Source organism: Vombatus ursinus, unplaced genomic scaffold (genome assembly GCF_900497805.2).
Source record: "Vombatus ursinus unplaced genomic scaffold, bare-nosed wombat genome assembly UNPS02014789.1, whole genome shotgun sequence".
NCBI lineage: Eukaryota > Metazoa > Chordata > Mammalia > Diprotodontia > Vombatidae > Vombatus > Vombatus ursinus.
The window spans coordinates 13065709-13083956 of record NW_020954567.1 but is presented as its reverse complement, the minus strand read 5'-3'; the positions used below and the strand labels follow the sequence as shown (position 1 = coordinate 13083956).

Here is an 18248-nt window from a genome sequence, read left to right as displayed (position 1 = left end):
TCCTAACAGTTAACCTAATTCAATCTAAAAAAGAAAAAAACTCCAGTCTTCTAAATGAACTATCCAGAGAAGCAGTCAAGAAAATAACATACACAGTAACTAGAACAATGTAAATGGAAAAAATAATAACAGACCCAAAAAAAAACAAAATCAAAAGTAAATGTAACAAATTTATAAAGATCAGATGGAACCTGAATGAAGATATATGAGAGGACACTTCCCGCCAACCCACCCCTTAAGGGAGGCAGGAGGTCCACAGGTGTTACACATTGCATATGTTTCCAGATTTCTTTCAATGTAGCAGTTACACTGATTTCTTTTCTCTTTAAACAATACTATTGTCATAGCAGATGGCCCTCTTGGAGGGGGACCGAAATACCTGGGAAAACTATGGAGATGTAACAAACAGAAAATGTCAATAAAAATTTATTTTTGAAAAAACAGCATTTGTTCTCAGGTGGAAAGTGCAATTTCTTATCAAGGCTAAATAGTGAAGTTTCCTTATGAATGGCATGCAGAAAGGCTGAAAGTGACATGCAAAAGTGGAAAGAATCAATGTGATCTCCAATCAAACTAGTTTCTTCAGTGAATACTGAATATTTTCTCTACAAAGCAGCTTTATCTTTGAACAAGTTAACTGATAAGCATCACTTCTTTGAAATTTGTTAAACTGATGACAGCAGGATAAACCAGTTTGGTTAGAGCTTCAGCGTTACTCTTCTGAGCTAGAAGAGTCACTCAACACCTGGCAACAAAAACCTACTGAAACTAGGTCTCCTATACCAAAAGAAAGCAGCTATAATGATGCATAATTAAAGCAAACAGAATATATGTGCATATAATACAACATCTATATTAGTCAAGTAAGAATAAAGTATAAAGTAGTAGAAAGAACACAGGAGGTGGTAGAACCAGAAGGCCACTTACTAACCATGGTCATCAATTGACCTCCCTGAGCACCTCATCTGTAAAAATGGGGCAAATGATAGTTGTACTACTACCTGCCATATTGTAGTGAGAAAACTATTTTTATAAACTTTAAAGCACTATAGAAATCAGTTATTTTAGAGGCCAAAAAGAAGTAAGATCTAATTGTTAATTTATTTAACTCTACTTTAAGAGGTTAGACCAAAGAACAATGACTGAGGGAGATCAAAGATAATGTGTTTTAATTTTCTAACACTGATTCTTATGCACTTTCTCCCTACTGAATTGGTCCCCTAAACATGACCAAATATCTACAAAAGATATTATAAAATTTAGATATCCAAATCTAATAACAAGTTTTTGCCTTTCTTTGCAGCCCCAGTGCTTGACACAGGGCTTTTGTTGTTGTTCAGTCATTTCAGTCATGCCCAACTCTTCAAGACCCCATTTGGGGTTTTCATGACAAAGATTCTACAGCAGTTTTGCCATTTCCTTCTCCAGCTCATTTTACTCATGAGGAAACTGAGGCAAACAGGGTTAAGTGACTTGCCCAGGGTCACACAGCTAGTAGTGCCTAGCACACATCAGATGCTTAACAAATTATTTTTGACTGACTGCAATCAAAGATTGGAGAATCAAGTTGTTTTTCTAGCAGTATTTCTCATTTGTAGCATGATCTTATGCTTCCTTTTCATCTTAAAAATAGAAATATATTTTACTCTTGTATTATCAACACAATTATACTAACACTAACATTCACACACACATGTACACACAAATACATGCACATATGCCTTGTTCACAAATAAGTGAAGAGAAGTTCTATATGGATCCAGTACGAACTAAAGCTGAGGCTATGTCCCAAGGCAAGAAATTCAGACTAAGGGTGAGCTTACAGTTCTGTGGCTCTAATCACAGGGCAGAATCTCCAATTCAGACCACAGACTGGGGCTGGAAGTTGCAGTAGAATAACCCTGGCACTCTGAGCCTGCAGAGCTTCTAGATCACTCTAAAACAGGAGCAAGCCAGCAGTTGTGTCTCCCAGATCCAAGCCAAGCTCAGAAGCCCACCAAGCTCAGACCAGGAAGGTGGCAATCAGAATGAACCTGACATCAGACTGATTAGAACATAATGAATGCTTGTAGCTTAGTAGCCTGAACTTAAAGATCACTGAAGAACACAGAACGCAATACTCAAAGAAAGCAGTAGCAGGACCTCATGAACTACAAAATACATCCTTACAAGACCTAGAAATTACCACTATAAGTGCACTGAGCCTGACTCTAACACAAAATTCCAATTTTGTAAGTAAGGCTAGAAAGATAACTAAACAAAAACAAAAAACTCCACAACATCCACAAGCAAAGTCTCAAAGAAAAACACAGCTTGACAACAATATCAACTAGAATTCCTATAATAAATTTAAAAAACAGAATTTTTTCATTTTAATTTTTTTTAATTTTAAAAAATAGAAATAAAATGAAATCTCTAGGTGAAAGAACTGGAAAAGAAATAAAAGCTCTAAAAGAAAGACTTAGAAGGATAATTAACAACTTAGAACAAGAGGTGTAAAGCCATTTATAAAATGACCAGACTCCCTGAAAATTAGAATGGACTAAAAAGAAGTTAATGAGACAACAAGAAATATTAAAACATCAAAAGACTGAAAAATAGAAGAAAATAAAAGTATCTTATATCCAAAACAAATAACCTGGAAAGAACACAAGGGGTAAAAAATGGAAGAATCATTGAGCTATAGTAAAGTCATAACCCAAAAAAGAACCTGGCTATATTTCATGAAATCATGAATGAAAACTACTCAGATCTAGTAGCCTGGTGTTTGCTAAACCCAAAGATCCCAGCTACAGGAGTAAGGACTCACTATTCATCAAAAATTCCAGGGAAAACTAGAAAGCATGGCAAAAGTTAGGTTTAGAGACTAACACTTGACATCATATACCAAGATCCAAAGAAGCCTAAATAAGCTCCAAATAGAGCTTAGAGATAAAAAGGTCACTTCATATACAAACTAGAGGAATAAAGGAGAAATTACCTGCCATGACTAAGGGGAACAGTTTATGACCAAACAAGGAACTGTAAGGATCACAGAAGATAAAACAAACAATTTTTATTAAATAAAATTAAGGTTTTTGCACAAACAAAACCAATTCAGTTAAAATTAGAAAGGGAACTAGGAACTTGAAACATTCTTTGCAGCAAGTTTCTCTAATATAAGGAACTGATTCAAATTTATAAGAAGACCTATTCCCTAACTGATAAACAGTCAAAAGATATGAACAGGCAGTTGTGAAATGAAGAAATCCAAGCTATCAACAATCATACAAATAAATGCTACGAATTATGAATAATTAGAGAAATGCATATTAAAGCAACTCAGATTCTACCTCACATGCATTACACTGGCAAAAAGAACAAAAAAGGAAAATAACAAATATGAGAAAGGCTAGGAAACATATGCACATCAATACACTGTTAGTGGAGCTGTAAATTGGCTTAGCCATTCTGGAAAGCAATTTGGAACTATAACCACAAAGTTCTGTTACTTGACCGAGTGATGCCACTACAAGGCTGCCTAACGAGATAAAAAACAGACCCATGTGTACAAACATATTTGTAAAAGCTCTTTTTGTGGCGGCAAAGAACTGAAAAGTAAGGGAGTGCCCAACAACTGGGGAATGGCTGAACAAATTATGGTAAATGAATGTTGCGGAATTTCAGCATGCCATAAAATATGACAAAAGGGTCATATTAATTCAGTGAAACCTGGAAGGATTTATATGAACACTGCAAAATTAAGTGTATAAACCAAGAGAAAAATTTCTACAATAACAATAATTTAAAGACAACTCTGAAAGACTTAAGAACTCTGATTAATGGAATGAATGGTCAACCACAGTTTCATCGCATCTGTAATGATGCAAGCTCTCTGTCCTCCTGACAGAAATCTGATGGACTCAAGATTTAGAGTGAGACATACATTTTTGGACAAGATTAGTGTGAGAATCTGTTTTACTTGACTATATTTGTTACAAAGGTTTTATTTTTCCTTTTCTTTTTGTTTTTAATTGAGGGTAGGAGAAGCAGAGGGGACAGGGAAAAAGGCTTCACCTTTACTATCCCTCCCCCCCCCCAAAAAATGAGAAGAAAACAGAAGCCAGAAGAAATCACAGACAAGCACGACAGCTCTGAGAATTACATGCTGAATTTATTAAATGCTTAAAAAGAAAAGCAACATTTACACAATAGAGATTTGCTATTTCATGCATAAATCTCTTCCCCTCTTTTCAGTGCATATGAAAATGCTCATTTTGTTCAGTGTTTGTCAAATCCATTAAAACATAAATTTTACTTGTAACAACTGAAGGAGTGAGGAAGCCTATGGGAAACTCCACTTTTTAGTTATCTACTTAAAAAAAATTCTAACACTGAATTCTTTTAATTACTTCCTAAATCTCCTAGGATTTTTTTTTAAATATATACTTTGTATTCCTAATGGAAAAAATTTATGAGGCATTACTAGTTCAATTATCATAGTCACCATCTGTCCCAATATTATTTATATAAACTAAATGGAATCAGCAGATTATCCCATTGTCAGCTCTAAGAGTACATAGTCTGATTCTGAAACAACCATCTCATTGGTATTATTATATCCTCAACAGCGGTGCTGCTACATGTTCTCTTGCTCATTGGGAGCTTCACATAACAGTCTTAAACTAAGTAAGCCATCTTGTGATATTGTCATGTGCAAGGTAGAATGGATTTTTTTACAATTCCCATGATTAACGGCATATTTTGGGGTTTTTTTGTTTTGTTTTGTTTTGTTTTTTGGCTAGGCAATGGAGTTAAGTGACTTGCCCAGGGTCACACAGCTAGTGAGTGTTATGTGTCTGAGGCCGGATTTGAACTCAGGTTCTCCTGACTCCAGGGCCAGTGCTCTATCCACTGTGCCATCTAGCTGCCCCTTAACGGCATATTTTTAAAATGTTCGTATGTCTGGCTTTGGAGAATTCAAGTCAATAAACTGCACAGATCATCTGACACTATTAATACTACTACTAGTAAATAAATATCTCAAGGAGGTGAAAGACAGAAGTAAAGGTCCCATTTAAACAAAAATATTTACAGCATTTCTACATTTTGTAGAAGAAGAAAAGAAGAAAAATGAGTGCCCATGTAGTGACCAACCAATCAGGACTTCATAGGACTAACAGTGAAGCATGCTACTAAGTAGAAAGGTGGTCAATTATAGGTACAGAATGAAGTATACATTTTCAGACATGGCCAATGAGTCGATTCACTTTCTTGACTGTACTTACCTTTTAAAAGAGATGGTTCTACGGAAAAGAGTTATAGAAAAGAGTGCTTGGGAAAAGAGTCTTAACAATGATATATTTTTTCTTTGTTTCTGTTTTTTTTTGGGGGGGTGAGGCAATCAGGGTTAAGTGACTTGCCCAGGGTCACACGGTTAGTAAGTGGCAAGTGTCTGAGGCCACATTTGAACTCAAGTCCTCCTGATTCCAAGACCAGAGCTCTAACCACTGTACCACCTAGCTGCCCCAACAATGATATATTTTTTAAAGGCTATCAATAAAACATTTTTTTATAAAGAGAAAGTGTGAATCATTTGATGGAATACCAACAGCATTTTGTACCATGGAAATGGCTGGAGAAAATTTGACTAGGATCTTCCATGAAATAAACCTAGCCCAAAAACCCATGCTGACACCATGAGGACATTATATTCTATTAATAACAAACCTCCTCACCCTTATGTAGGCCTTTAAGATTAACTAAGTACTTTCTTTTTTTTTTTTAAGGCAATTGGGGTTAACTGACTTGCCCAGGGTCACACAGCTAGTAAGTGTCAAGTGTTTGGTCTGAGGCCAGATTTGAACTCAGGTCCTCCTGACTTCAGGGCTGGTGCTCTATCCACTGCGCCACCGAGCTGCCCCAACAAAGCACTTTCTTCAAATAATCCCCTGAGATTAGTACTATAAATGCTGTTTTCCCAATTTTACAGATGAGGAAATTAAGGCTAACAAGAGAAAGGATTTGACCATGAGTCACATAGCTAATACATGGCAGAGCATGGATATTCATGTCTTTTGACTCGAAGTCCAATGTTCTTTCCACTACACCATAGTCACATGGTGTTACATTTCTAAAATATGTAGGAAATGTTGTATTGTCATTTGGTGTGTTATTTTTTGCACATAGCACATATAAAACTGCTCAAGCTTTCCAATGAGACAGTACTACATAGCCAATAGATAGCAGTCATTAAATATGAAAATCATGATACGATACTCATTTATCTTTGTACTGATTCACACAATTTCCACAAACATTTTCTCATCGATTCAAACGGAGCATGGACTTTGATCAAGTGAACTCTGGTTTTCCTTCAAGTAAACTTCATGCAAGATGACACTACCAAAATGACCAAAATTACTTTGGAATTACAGTGAATGATCCATTTGACAAGTACTATATATATTACTTGCCCAGAATCTTTATCTTTGCAGTATTAATGGAAGCAAAAATTCAGCAAATTGTGAAACAAGGGAGCATCATGACAATTCAAACAATAAGTACACAGCCTTCAGCCTACCAAAGGTCTTACATAGCTGCCGTGGGCATTTAGTTTTGGCCATCTACAGGCTTCAGCTTAGTATCCAAGGCAGCTAGGTCATGGCATAAAGAGCATCACATCTTAACCCAAAAGACTGGGCTGTGAATCCCCATTCTGCCTCTTACTAACTTAGGACCTTCACACACCACCAATGAAATGTCAATTATAATAGTCATTTTCCTTCTGACCTATCAATTCCATGGCACAACCAAGAAGATAAGTCTGAAGAAATTCTTCTGCCTGAGCCACCATGACAAATTTATTTCCTCAGCAACGGAAGAATTTAAAAAAAAAAAAAAGAACGGAACCTAAGGCAGAGTTTAGAGGAGGGTATCCATCAGCATCTCACAGTTACATTCAGTCAAGAAAATATCTCTAATTAGCCATGCTGCCCTGAATCTCTTATCAAAACTTAGGTTTTAGGAAAACTAATTTCCTGCCTGAACCTAAGCTGTCTACCTAATTTATCAAGTCATTTAGAAATTACACTTTAAAAGCTTCATTTGGTACTATTTTTGGCAGGGTTATGGCAATGTTGGTACTGTCCATTCAAAATGGCAAAAAAAAAAAATTCTATAGTCTCTTCAACAAATATTTAATAATCATTTACTATAAAATGGCACACAAAATACAAAAATAAGAAAATTCCTGCACTCAAGAAGCTTACATTCTGTTTGGATATAAAACATACACATGTACATATATGTAATAAAGTTGGCATTTATATAAGGCTTTAAGGTCTGCAAAGCACTTTACAAATATCTATTACTCTCTCCATTTTACAGATGAAGAAACTGAGGCAAATCAAGTGTCTTGCTCAGGGTCACACAGCTAGTAAGTGTCTAAGGTCGGATTTAACTCAGATCTTCCTGACTCCAGGCCAGAACTCTAGCCACTATCTGCCACCTAGTTGCATAAAGATAGATGATAGACAGACAGATAAACTCAGAGAGATTAGTGCATATATTGAATAGCATCCAGTACCCCATCTGCCAGAACAAATACTAGAAAGATCCCCAACTGGCTGCCTCTTAATGGGCCAGTATGGAAACAACAAATATCAACTTGGATCGACTTCAAGAGAAAGCAGAGGATAGAAGGGCTTGGCATGCTATGGTCCCTGGGGTCATGAGGAATCGGACATGAATGAAAAACAACAACAACTAATGGGCCAGTGCCATTTTCCAGGGTCAAAAGCCAGCTGCAGTGAAGAAGAGAATTCATCCCTAAGAAGGAAAAGTACCTAAGTGCTGTCTCCTCCCATCCCAGATTTGGTCAATAAAGTAACTTGGCAGAGGAAGGGGGAACTTGCTTGTAAATCAGTATACACTAGTCTAAAACTAGTAGTCCCCGCTAGTCTATGTCTTCTTTGAAAGGGCTGGGTTAATAAATCAGTTCTCTATCCTACATCCTGAAGTATGTCAAACTATCTGCTCCATTAGTAGAAAGAAATGCAGTTTACCTATTGAAGAAAATTAGCTTATTATCTTGACTAGGGAAGAGCACTACCAACTGGGAAGAATCAGAAAGGGCTTCAATGAGGAGCAGAGAGGAGCGGCGGCGGCAGTCTATCTGGGCTGAACCCTGAAAGAAGCTGGAGGTTTAAGGCTTGGGAAACAGCTTACACAAAGGCATGGAGATGAGAGATGAAATCTGGTGCTCCTGCTACAGCTAGCTTCCAGGCCAACTGGGATGGAAAAGTGTTGGGACTGGGAGTAAAAGGAAATGAGTCTGGAAAGATAGGAAAGAAAATGCAGAAGAATTTAAAGGCCAGGCTGTGGACTTGGTTTTTTATCACAGAGGCAATTCTGGGCCACAAATCTGGCAAAGACAATTTCCCGTTTAAAAAAAAAAAAGACTCCTAAATTCAAGGTTCTGTCCCTAATGCAGAAATAATTCCACCCTTTAAGCATTTACTTACATTGTGGCTGAGGGTCATACATGCTCTCAGTAACATAGTAAATAACGCTTCCCTATTGTTGCAAATGCTCCTCCAGATGGCTACTGAGGCAATATGAAAAGATTATCAAATATAAAAAGTAGTCTAGGCTCTTGGCCTCAGATACATCCAGCAATACACTCTTCCTCTCCCACAGCATACCATACCTGACAACATCTACAAAAAGTCAGCTAATGAAACAACTCCAAGCAAAGCATGCCAGCAAATCTGACCTGTCAGCATCACTCTAAATAAGAATACGGTGGTATAAAGTACCTTCTCCTTTCTTGGTAATTCCCAAAATTCTTCATTTTTGCCACCTTCTATCCAGAATCCTAATTACTAAGCTTTCTCTAGAGCTCAATTTTTTTGTCTCTGCAATATGCACAGTAGCCATTCCCATCAACAGAATGTGGAATGGATAGGTAAAGAAAATTCAACATATTCAAAAAATGACTAGACTTGTCCAATCTAAGTAAGTCTGGCTTTAGTTCTGGAGGCTTTTAACTCTTTAGTTCACTATTTTCTATTTTAAGCTTAACTGGAATTTATTTTTTTTTTAAGGAGGAGGTGGTATTCTTGGAAATGTTTTTGGTTCTATGACTTATCACACCACCACAGTCTGTGACCACATTCTTCAAGTTTTGTTTTTTGTTGAAAATTCTGTTACTTTTCTAAGTAAATATTTTTTAAACAGAAGAGATGAGGCCTCAGAATCTCAAATGCACACATTAGCTTAACCTCAAACACCCTAACTCCTAATCAACTGAAAGTGTGCATAGAAATAATATCCTGATACAGGTTTACCAGTCAAGATATACAGACAACAGAAATATGTAAGACCAAAAGCCATTCCTTAGAAGCTGTTATCAAACGATAGAAACAAGCAGTTTAAAAGAAGAATTGCAAACTATTAATACCCTTATGAAAGAATGCTTCAAAGCCCTAATAAGAGAAAACAAAAATCAATACAATCCTGGGGTTTCATCTCAAACCCTACAAATTGACAATGATGACAAAAGTCTGGAATAGTCAATGTTGCGGGAGTTGTGGGAAGACAGGTACACTAATGAGTTATTGGTGGAACTACGAATCAGTAAAACCATTTTAGAAAGCATTTTGGAATTATGCAAATAAAGCAACTAAAATGTTAATACCTTTTTACCCAGAGATTTCTCTGCTAAGCACATATCCCATTTAGGTCATTGATTAAAAAGTCTATGTATACATCTAAATATTTATATTAGCACTTTTTATGGTAGCAAAGACTTGGAAATAAAGTAGATGCCCATCAATTGAGGAATGGCTAGATAAAAACATGGTATGTGAAAGTTACGAAACTATTACTGTGATGTAAAAAATGACATATATGATATATACAGAGATATATGGAAAGCCTTACATGAACTGATTGCAAAGTGATGAAAGCAGAGCCAGGAAAACAATTTACACAATCATTACAACAATGTAAACAAAAGAACAATAACCACAAAACCATCAAAAGTGACTGTACAAAATTACAAAGCAAGCATAGTACCAAAGAAGAGACATGAGAAAACATTACCACCCTATTCCTTTGTAGAGGAGGGAGGTCACTGGGTGTAGAAGACTACATATAATGTCAGATTTTTTTCAAAGTATTGATTGGTTTTGTTGATTTTTTTTCTTTCACTTTTTCTTTCTTTAAAGATAAAGGGGGGACAGCTAGGTGGCGCAGTGGATAGAGCACCAGCCCTGAAGTCAGGAGGACCTGAGTTCAAAACCGGCCTCAGACCAAACACTTGACACTTACTAGCTGTGTGACCCTGGGCAAGTCATTGAACCCCAATTGCCTTTAGAAAAAAAAGAAGAGGAAGAAGAAAAAAAAAAGATAAAGGGAATATGCATCTTTAATAAAGAGATGAAGGGACAACTTAAGTGATTAAAATTTATATCAATAAAATTTTATTTTAAAAAAAGATTTTAAAATGAGGTGAAATGTAAAATTATATTAAATGTAACTGATTAAAAAGCAGAAAGTAAGAATATCCTGGGAAAGTCCCAAATATTTACACCAAAAATTGCCCCCAAATTACATAAAGAGTCTATAGAGAAAGAATTCAAATCCTTCCTTTGATCTTAAATTCTCTATTTCTAAAGAGGGCAGCATCATTCTTCAAAACTTTAGAGTCATATTCGACCCTCTTCTCACCTCCAGCATCCCATCAAATGCCTAATCCTATGGATTCTCTATAGCATAACACAGTCTTCCCTTGATTTCCACTTCCATTATTATCTGGACAATTATAATAGCCATCTAATTGTTCTCCCTGATGCCAGCCTGTCCCTCTCTCCAATCCATCCTTAACACTGCAGCCAAAAAGAAAAAAATCTTTTTAATCCTCAAATCTAATCACATTATGCATCTGTCCTGGCTACTTTACCTCTACAGGCCTCAGTTTCCTCATTTGTAAAATGAGAGGGTTGGCCTAGATCAGCAGTATCAAATTCAGCCAGATAAGGATCCGCCACTACATAAGGATCCCTGTAAGTTGCATATTGACTTAGTTTTTAAATGTAATATTATCTATGTTTTATCATGTTTTTATTTATTTTGTTAAATATTTCCCAATTACATTTTAACCTGGTCCCTCTGTACTCTGGAGTGTTGGGAGTATGGTAGGCCACGTGTTTGACACCTACTATCTAGATGACCTCTAAGATCCCTGCTAGCTTTGGCTAGACCTATGACCCTGACATTCAAGACCCTCCACAATCTAGCTCCACCCAGCATTCCACATTGCTTACTTCCTTTAGTGAATTCTGTGTTACAAACTGAGCTACAACCTATTTCCATCTTACTCTCTCTTACCTTAATTTACTTATGATATACACCCTGAATGGACAGTCTCTAATCTAAATCTCTGCTTGCCAAAATCTCTTCTTTGAGAAAGGCCCAGTTCAGATACCAGTCTTTATGCACAGTGCCAGGCACATAGTAGACACTTAATAACTGCTTGTTCCCTTCCCCCTTCCCTGATTCCACCAACTAAAAGTGATACTTTAATCTATCATACTCTTTACTATCTCTTTTCCTATGCATTTAATTATATCTATGTGTAATAGTTATTTTGTGTACATGCCTCTTCCTCACTACATTTGGCTGTAAACTGTTAAAGTTGGTTTTTTTTTTCATCTCTGAAACATCTTGAACACAGAGGCTTGCACACAGTAGACACCTAAAAAATATTTACTCAATTATTATTCAACTTGCTTAAATAAATGAGCAATACCACATCCACGAGGGTAACATGGGGGGTAATGAACTGTATAAACAAATGTCGATTCTCCTTCATTCTGAAGTGCCCTTTTTTTGTATCCATTGGCAGTCAAGAAGTTCAAGTCAATTTCAAATACTGTCATCACAGTAAACAAATTCCATTTCTTCCATTAATGCTGCCTTATGCAAACCCATGAAGCAATAGTTTAAGTCAAAGAAAATAGCATTTTTCCATCATTTCCAAAATTTAAAAATCCCTCCAAAACTGAGTCTTTTCATCACAACTCAAAATGAGCCCATATATTTTCAAATTCCACTGTGTTTTGTGGCAAATAGACTACATTTCCAAAAGAAATCCCTGGGCTGCCCTTGAGGTGCCAGCAGATGAAATAGTTTTAAGCGGCCACTCAGACCCTGAGGCCATGGCCAACCCGTACATAATGTAAAAGTTGTACTATAAGGAGCACATGGCAACTTGTGCAAAATAAGTAAACAATCTCCTGAATCTCACAGGCTATATTCTCTCTGCTTCCATGTCCCTACAATCACTGACACAAGTCTTAAACAGAGTAACCCTGAACTGGGACAACTTCAGGAGGACAGCCACCAAAGCAGCAAACAGATGGTACTCTCCAGGTTTATATTCTCAAAATAATGGAACTAAATTACTACTGAATGGTCTCTGCATATTAAAGCCTCAAGGCTTTAATCTCAAACACCTAAAATGAGTAATATTTTAACTACTTGTATCGGAATTTAGCTCTCTTAATATTCCAAGAGGAAAAAAAATCTTTCTGCCTTCTAATTTTGTCTTTGGTTTCAGACATCGTACAATAGCTCTAGGAGTTGCTTGAATATAAAGTAATTAGGTAATGTGAGTATTTCCTACTTTGGCTAAGGCAATTGATGAGATTTTTTTCAACTGGGGTTCTTAAAAGCCACCCATTTCAAAATTCAATTGAATTATATTCTAAGCTGACTTTTTCAGTTGACTTAACATGAAGAAGTTCCCTGACTCCCAAAGATGGCCTAATAAAAAGAAACTCTGAAATTAAGGCTCAAAATTTGCTATATAACTACTGAAGAGGTCAATAGAGACTGGATTGTTAGTAATGTATCAATGGGACCAATATGTAATATATAACAGCTTACTAATAGAAGTAATCCATAATATTCAAAGTTCTTAAACAAGTCCCAGTGTACTCCTGTTCACACACTCCAAAACCTACTGGTCACCCCTGAGTTAATACATTCTCTCAATTCAATTCAATAAACTTTTATTAAGCACCTACTATGTGCTAGGTAAGGTGCTAAGCACTGGGAATAAAAAAAGAGGCAAAAGACAGTCCCTGCCCTCAAGAAGTTTTCAGTCTAATGAGGGAGCCAACATGTAAATGAAGATATACAAAGCAAGCTATATACAAGACAAATAGGAAATAAAGAAAAGAGGGAAAGCACTGAAATTAAGAGGGGTCAGGGAAAGCTTCCCATAGAAAGTGGGATTTTAGTTGGGACTTAAAGGAAGCCAGAGAAATCAGTAGGTGGGATTGAAGAGGAAGAGCATCCTAAGTATGGGGACAGACAGAGAAAATTCCTGGAGTGGAGAGAAGGAGCGTCTTGTTGGTGGAACCGCCAGGAGGCCAGAGTCATGATCAAAGGGTACAAGAAGACTGCAAGGGTAGGAAGGAGGTAGGTTATAAAGGGTTTTGAATAACAGAGAATACAGAGAACAGACTGAACCTGGGAGAGACTTGAGGCAGGCAGACCCACCAGCAGGGTAGGGCAGTAATCAAGGACTTGCACTAGAGTGGTGGTAGCGTCAGAGGAAAAGGAGGGCATATATGAGAGATTTTGCAAAGGTGAAATCAACAAGCCTTGGCAACAGCTTGGATATGGGGGATGGGGGTGGGGAGTGTGAGCCATAGTGAGGAGTCAAGGATGACTCCTAGGTGATGAGCCCAAAGGGCTGGGAAGATGGTGTTGCCCTCTACATTAACAGGGAAGGGGAAGGGGGGGGGGGTTGGGGGCGAAATGAGTTCTATTTTGGACCTGATGAGATTAAGATGTGCATTGGACATCTAGTTCTTTCCATTCCAGGTTTCAAGATCTCATATTCTGCCACAACTAAATAGCATGAATGTCAGTCGATAAGTATTTATTAAGCATCTGCTATGTGCCAGGCACTGTGCTTAATCAGTGAGTATACTAAGAAAGGCAAATGACAATCCCTGACCTCAAGGAGCTCACAATCTAATAGAAGAGACAATGCACAAATCTAAATTCCTCTACACCTTGTTTAAAACATTGTACCATGAATGTGGGTTTGCTGTACATTTTCACATTCAAAGTACCTGATTCTACCTAATTATTCTTTGATTATTAATAATATGTCATGTAACAGCACAGTATTACACTTCATTAGTACAGAGGGCAGCCTTACTTGCAAAAGCCCTGAACAAGACCACTGGCAGGTAGATGCTTAATATAATCTGATGATGCCAATGATCCATTATAGCATTAAATTCAACTTCAGACTTTGCTCTTTGCCATCTCACTGTCAGTTTCATACGTTAACTTCGTTGAAATACTGAGTCATACATAAGCCAATATTCCAGGGGCGAGCAATTTTGGTTCTAATATTTTCCAGAAGCAAAATCCATTTTCAATTTGACTTCAAGCAAGCTTCATGCCAATACCGGATGATGGAAGCCAAATTTTGATACTTCAAAGTTCAGAAGTTTTCAAAGCTGTTTTCCGAAGTATGACACGAAATAACCTGTCACCACCCAAATACCCTGCAAGTAGGTCTTAACTTGATTAAAAATCCCTAAACTAGAGGGATTTTTGTAGGCCTTGAGATAAGCTTCCAAAAAGCCAGAGGCTGTCAAGGCAAGCTTAAGTTCTCCTTACAAGTTCTGCATGGCACTAAGCATTTTCCATCACTCCTCATCAGTTCTGCAAGTGGTGTAAATTAAGATTCTTGTCTTAAGAACTACTTTTTTTTTCCCCACCCCAATCTGAGAAACCTAAGAAGAAAGGGGATGGGGGGAAGGGGAAGGGGAAGGGATTCATAAAGCAATGCTGTCCAAATTACACGAACACCTAGGGAACGGACCCGAGTCCCAGTAACGAGTACGGGACCCCCAATGAATGGAGGCAGACCCCCTCCCGGCACCGGTGGCCGCCGGAGCAAAGTGCTCGCCCGGTGCCCCAAACTTTGAAGTCGGGGATCAGGAGAACGGGGGACCGCCTGGGGAAGGGAGAGGTGTCGGACCAGGGGCGGCGGGGGGCGCTTTCCTGCTTTCTCCATCAGCTACTTTTCGGGGGAGGACGGGCACCCAGACACCTGGGTCCCCCGGCAGGTAGCGATCCGCCCGCGCCCCTGCCCCATCGCAGAGTCGCCTCTCCAGTCTCCCGGGCAGAGCCCCAAGCGGCGGGACAGCGGGGGGCCGCGGGGCGCCCGCCCCCGCCCCCGGGCCCGCCAGCGGGGCGTCCAGGAAGCGGTGGGGGCCCCCCGGCGCGCGCCTGCCCGGGCGGGCTCGGCCCCCGGGGGGCCGCCGCAGCCCCAGCCCCCGCCCCAGCCCGCGCGCCCGCTCCCTCACTCACCGAGGCAGCGGCGATCTCAACTCTTCTTCCTCCGCCGCGCGGCGCGGCGCCCTACTGCCCTCGGCCCGGCCCGTCCCGTTCACTCCGCCGCCGCCCGGGGGAGGGGGGAGCGAGAAGTGAGCGAGGGAGGCCGAGCGAGCAGGAAGGGAGGAGGTGCGGGGGGGGGAGCGGGGGACAGCAGGGAGGGGGGAAGAGCGGAGCGCGAGCGCGAGCGTCCCGGTCTCGCTGAGCGGCGGCGTGCGCGCTCCCTGCCTGCCTCCCCTCCCCGGCCCGCTCTGGAGGCGCGCGCACGCGCCGCTCGGCTCGCTCGCTCTCGCTCTTTCCGGAGCGTGCTGCTCTACCCTCACCCACCCGAGCCCGGGCTCCTGGCTCCCTGCGCGCTGCCTGAAAAGCCTCCCACGCGCGCATCCCCAGGCACCCGAAGCGAGCTGCTGCACAGGCTGGGGAGCGGGGGCTGAGGTCCTGCAGAAGGCTTGTTTCCTTATCTCTGGGCTTCTGCAAGTGGGTTAGCGTTTAGCTCGGACTCCGTGAGCGCATCGTGGGGACTCTGAACCCCCGTGTCCCCCGGCTCTTCGCAGGAGTTACCCAGAAGGGCATCTCTCTCCTTTCCAACACCCCAATGCCCTCTGGTCCCCACTGCCAATGCTAGGGACTCCCCCCTCGGACATCGTCTGATTCAGCACGCTCTCCTCCTTTGGGACTTGGTCCATCCATCCACACCCCCCAGCCCAAGTCCTTGTCACTGCCAGCCACTGACCTTCAAATCACTTCTGCTCCTTTCTCGAGGAATTCAGCACCGGACTGCAGTCCTGCTTCCATACTCCCACATACATCTTGTCCTCTCCAAAAGCTTGGTATGCCAGTTTAGCAACCTCCTCATCACCCTTTATTTAACAGCTTGCCTCAATTTTATCCAGCCACAAGGACAGTCATACCCCAGCCTAGACCTCACCATCACCTCCTTGATTTTTAATTCAGAAATTTCCCTTTCTGGTGTCTTCCTTCATCTCTCAACTTCACTCCTACTCGGTGTCCTCACAGCAACTTTCAAGCTTTCCATGCCTCCCAGCTCTCTTAGTCCATCGAGACTGCTCTGGCCTCACTTTCCTTTCTTTTTAGTCTTGTCCAGACACTATGGTTGACTGGTGCAGTTATACACTGTCCTCCACCCTTGACTCTGCCCTATGACCAACCTTCAGCCCTGGCTCAGTGCCACCAACTCCCTTTTTCTTCAATTGTACTTCTGAAGGGCTGCTAGATAAGTAACAACATCATTCCATTGGGTCACAAATGCCCCAAGCTAAGAAATATCTATTCTAACAACCCAACCACATGAAGCCTCCTGACTCTCAAGATTAAGAGTGAGCTCTTCTCTTCCCTCTTCCTCTCCCTAGAAACCTACAAAGATGAGTTCAAAGACATGACCACCCTGGTGAACTCTTAGCAAAATTGTTCCCCAGAGCTCTCTCCTCATACCCTTTCTCCTTTTTCTCTATACATGCTTTCTTGGACTTCTCATCAGCTCTAGCAGTATAATCTCTTCACAAATAACCTTGTAATCTAAATATCCAGCTCTATTCTCTTGCTAGTCATATGCTGTCAACTGCCTTCCAGAACCTCCATTTCAAGAAAGAAGCCAAAGGTATCTGTGTCTGCATTCCCGTAAGGGTGCAGAACAGGGACTATTAATATAATCCAGCAAATGACACCAAGAGGAAATGGATAAGCAGAAAACGGCAATGTCACTGGAGTGAAAGGATATAAATGTATATCAATGCAGTAGAATTTTAGGAATATTAACAATTAAGAGAACTGTGAGAAGATGTATATAAACTAATGAAGACTGAAGTAAGCAGACCCAGGAAAATTTTGCAGAACAATTGCAGCAATATAAATGGAATTTAAAAAAAAAAAAAAGAATGAACACTGTAATTATGATGGCCAAACTTGGGGAGAATAGTTAAGAAAATGTACCTCCCTTCAAAGGTGGGAACTGAGAATCTGGACTATTTCAAATAGGCAACTAGCAGACAAGGTTTGGGTCTGGAAGACCTGAGTTCAAATCCAGCCTCAGTCATTTACTAGCTATATGATCTTGGGCAAGTCACTTAACCTCTATCTTCCTCAGTTTCCTCATCTGTAAAACTGGGGAAAATAATAATAGTATTTACCTCACAAAATTGTTGTAAGGATCAAATGAGAAAATATTTATAAAGCACTTAACAATAATAGGTGCTATATAAATACTAGCTATTATATATTTTTGTCAAACAGTTTATATCTACACTATTTGGTTTTGCCTAACTGCCTTTTTTTCTTTTTATTCTTTCTTATAAGGTATGGTTCACTAGGTACAGGGAGGGTAATTTGACAGTGAAGGTAATATAAAAACAAAATATAGCAATAAATTTTTTAAAAAACAGAACTATCAGGGCAGCAAGGTGGTGCAGTGGATAGAGCACCAGCCCTGAAGTCAGGAGGACTTGAGTTCAAATTCAGCCTCAGACACATAACCCTTACTAGCTGTGTGACCCTGGGCAAGTCACTTACCCCCATCACCTAGCCAAAAAAAAACAAAACAAAACAGAAATATCATTGTCAACAAAGTGAAGAGACAGTGCAGCAATCATTCTTTTCGCAGTACTGGAAGCATGTGGATTTATGCATGTCTAGAATGCTGAAATGTTTTTAATAAACATGTTGCCTACAGCAATGACAGTCAGTGTGACATAATGGATGGAAAGATGACTTTCAAGCCAGGAAGTCCGGTCAACAAGCATTTATAAAGTTCCTACTATGCACCACACATGTGCGAAGTTCTGGAAATACCAATACAAGGACAAAGAAAGTGCCAGCCCTCA

General features: G+C 39.8%; 1 protein-coding gene across 1 annotated transcript in view; it reads right to left on the bottom strand.

Annotated features, from left to right (window-relative positions):
* Window positions 1-15463, bottom strand: part of RABGAP1L (RAB GTPase activating protein 1 like) — a 648400-nt gene extending 632937 nt beyond the window's left edge. The window contains exon 1 of the mRNA XM_027868366.1: window positions 15388-15463. The gene's annotated coding sequence lies outside the window, so the exon portion shown is untranslated. The remainder of the gene's footprint in view (window positions 1-15387) is intronic.
* Window positions 15464-18248: the final 2785 nt, after the last annotated feature.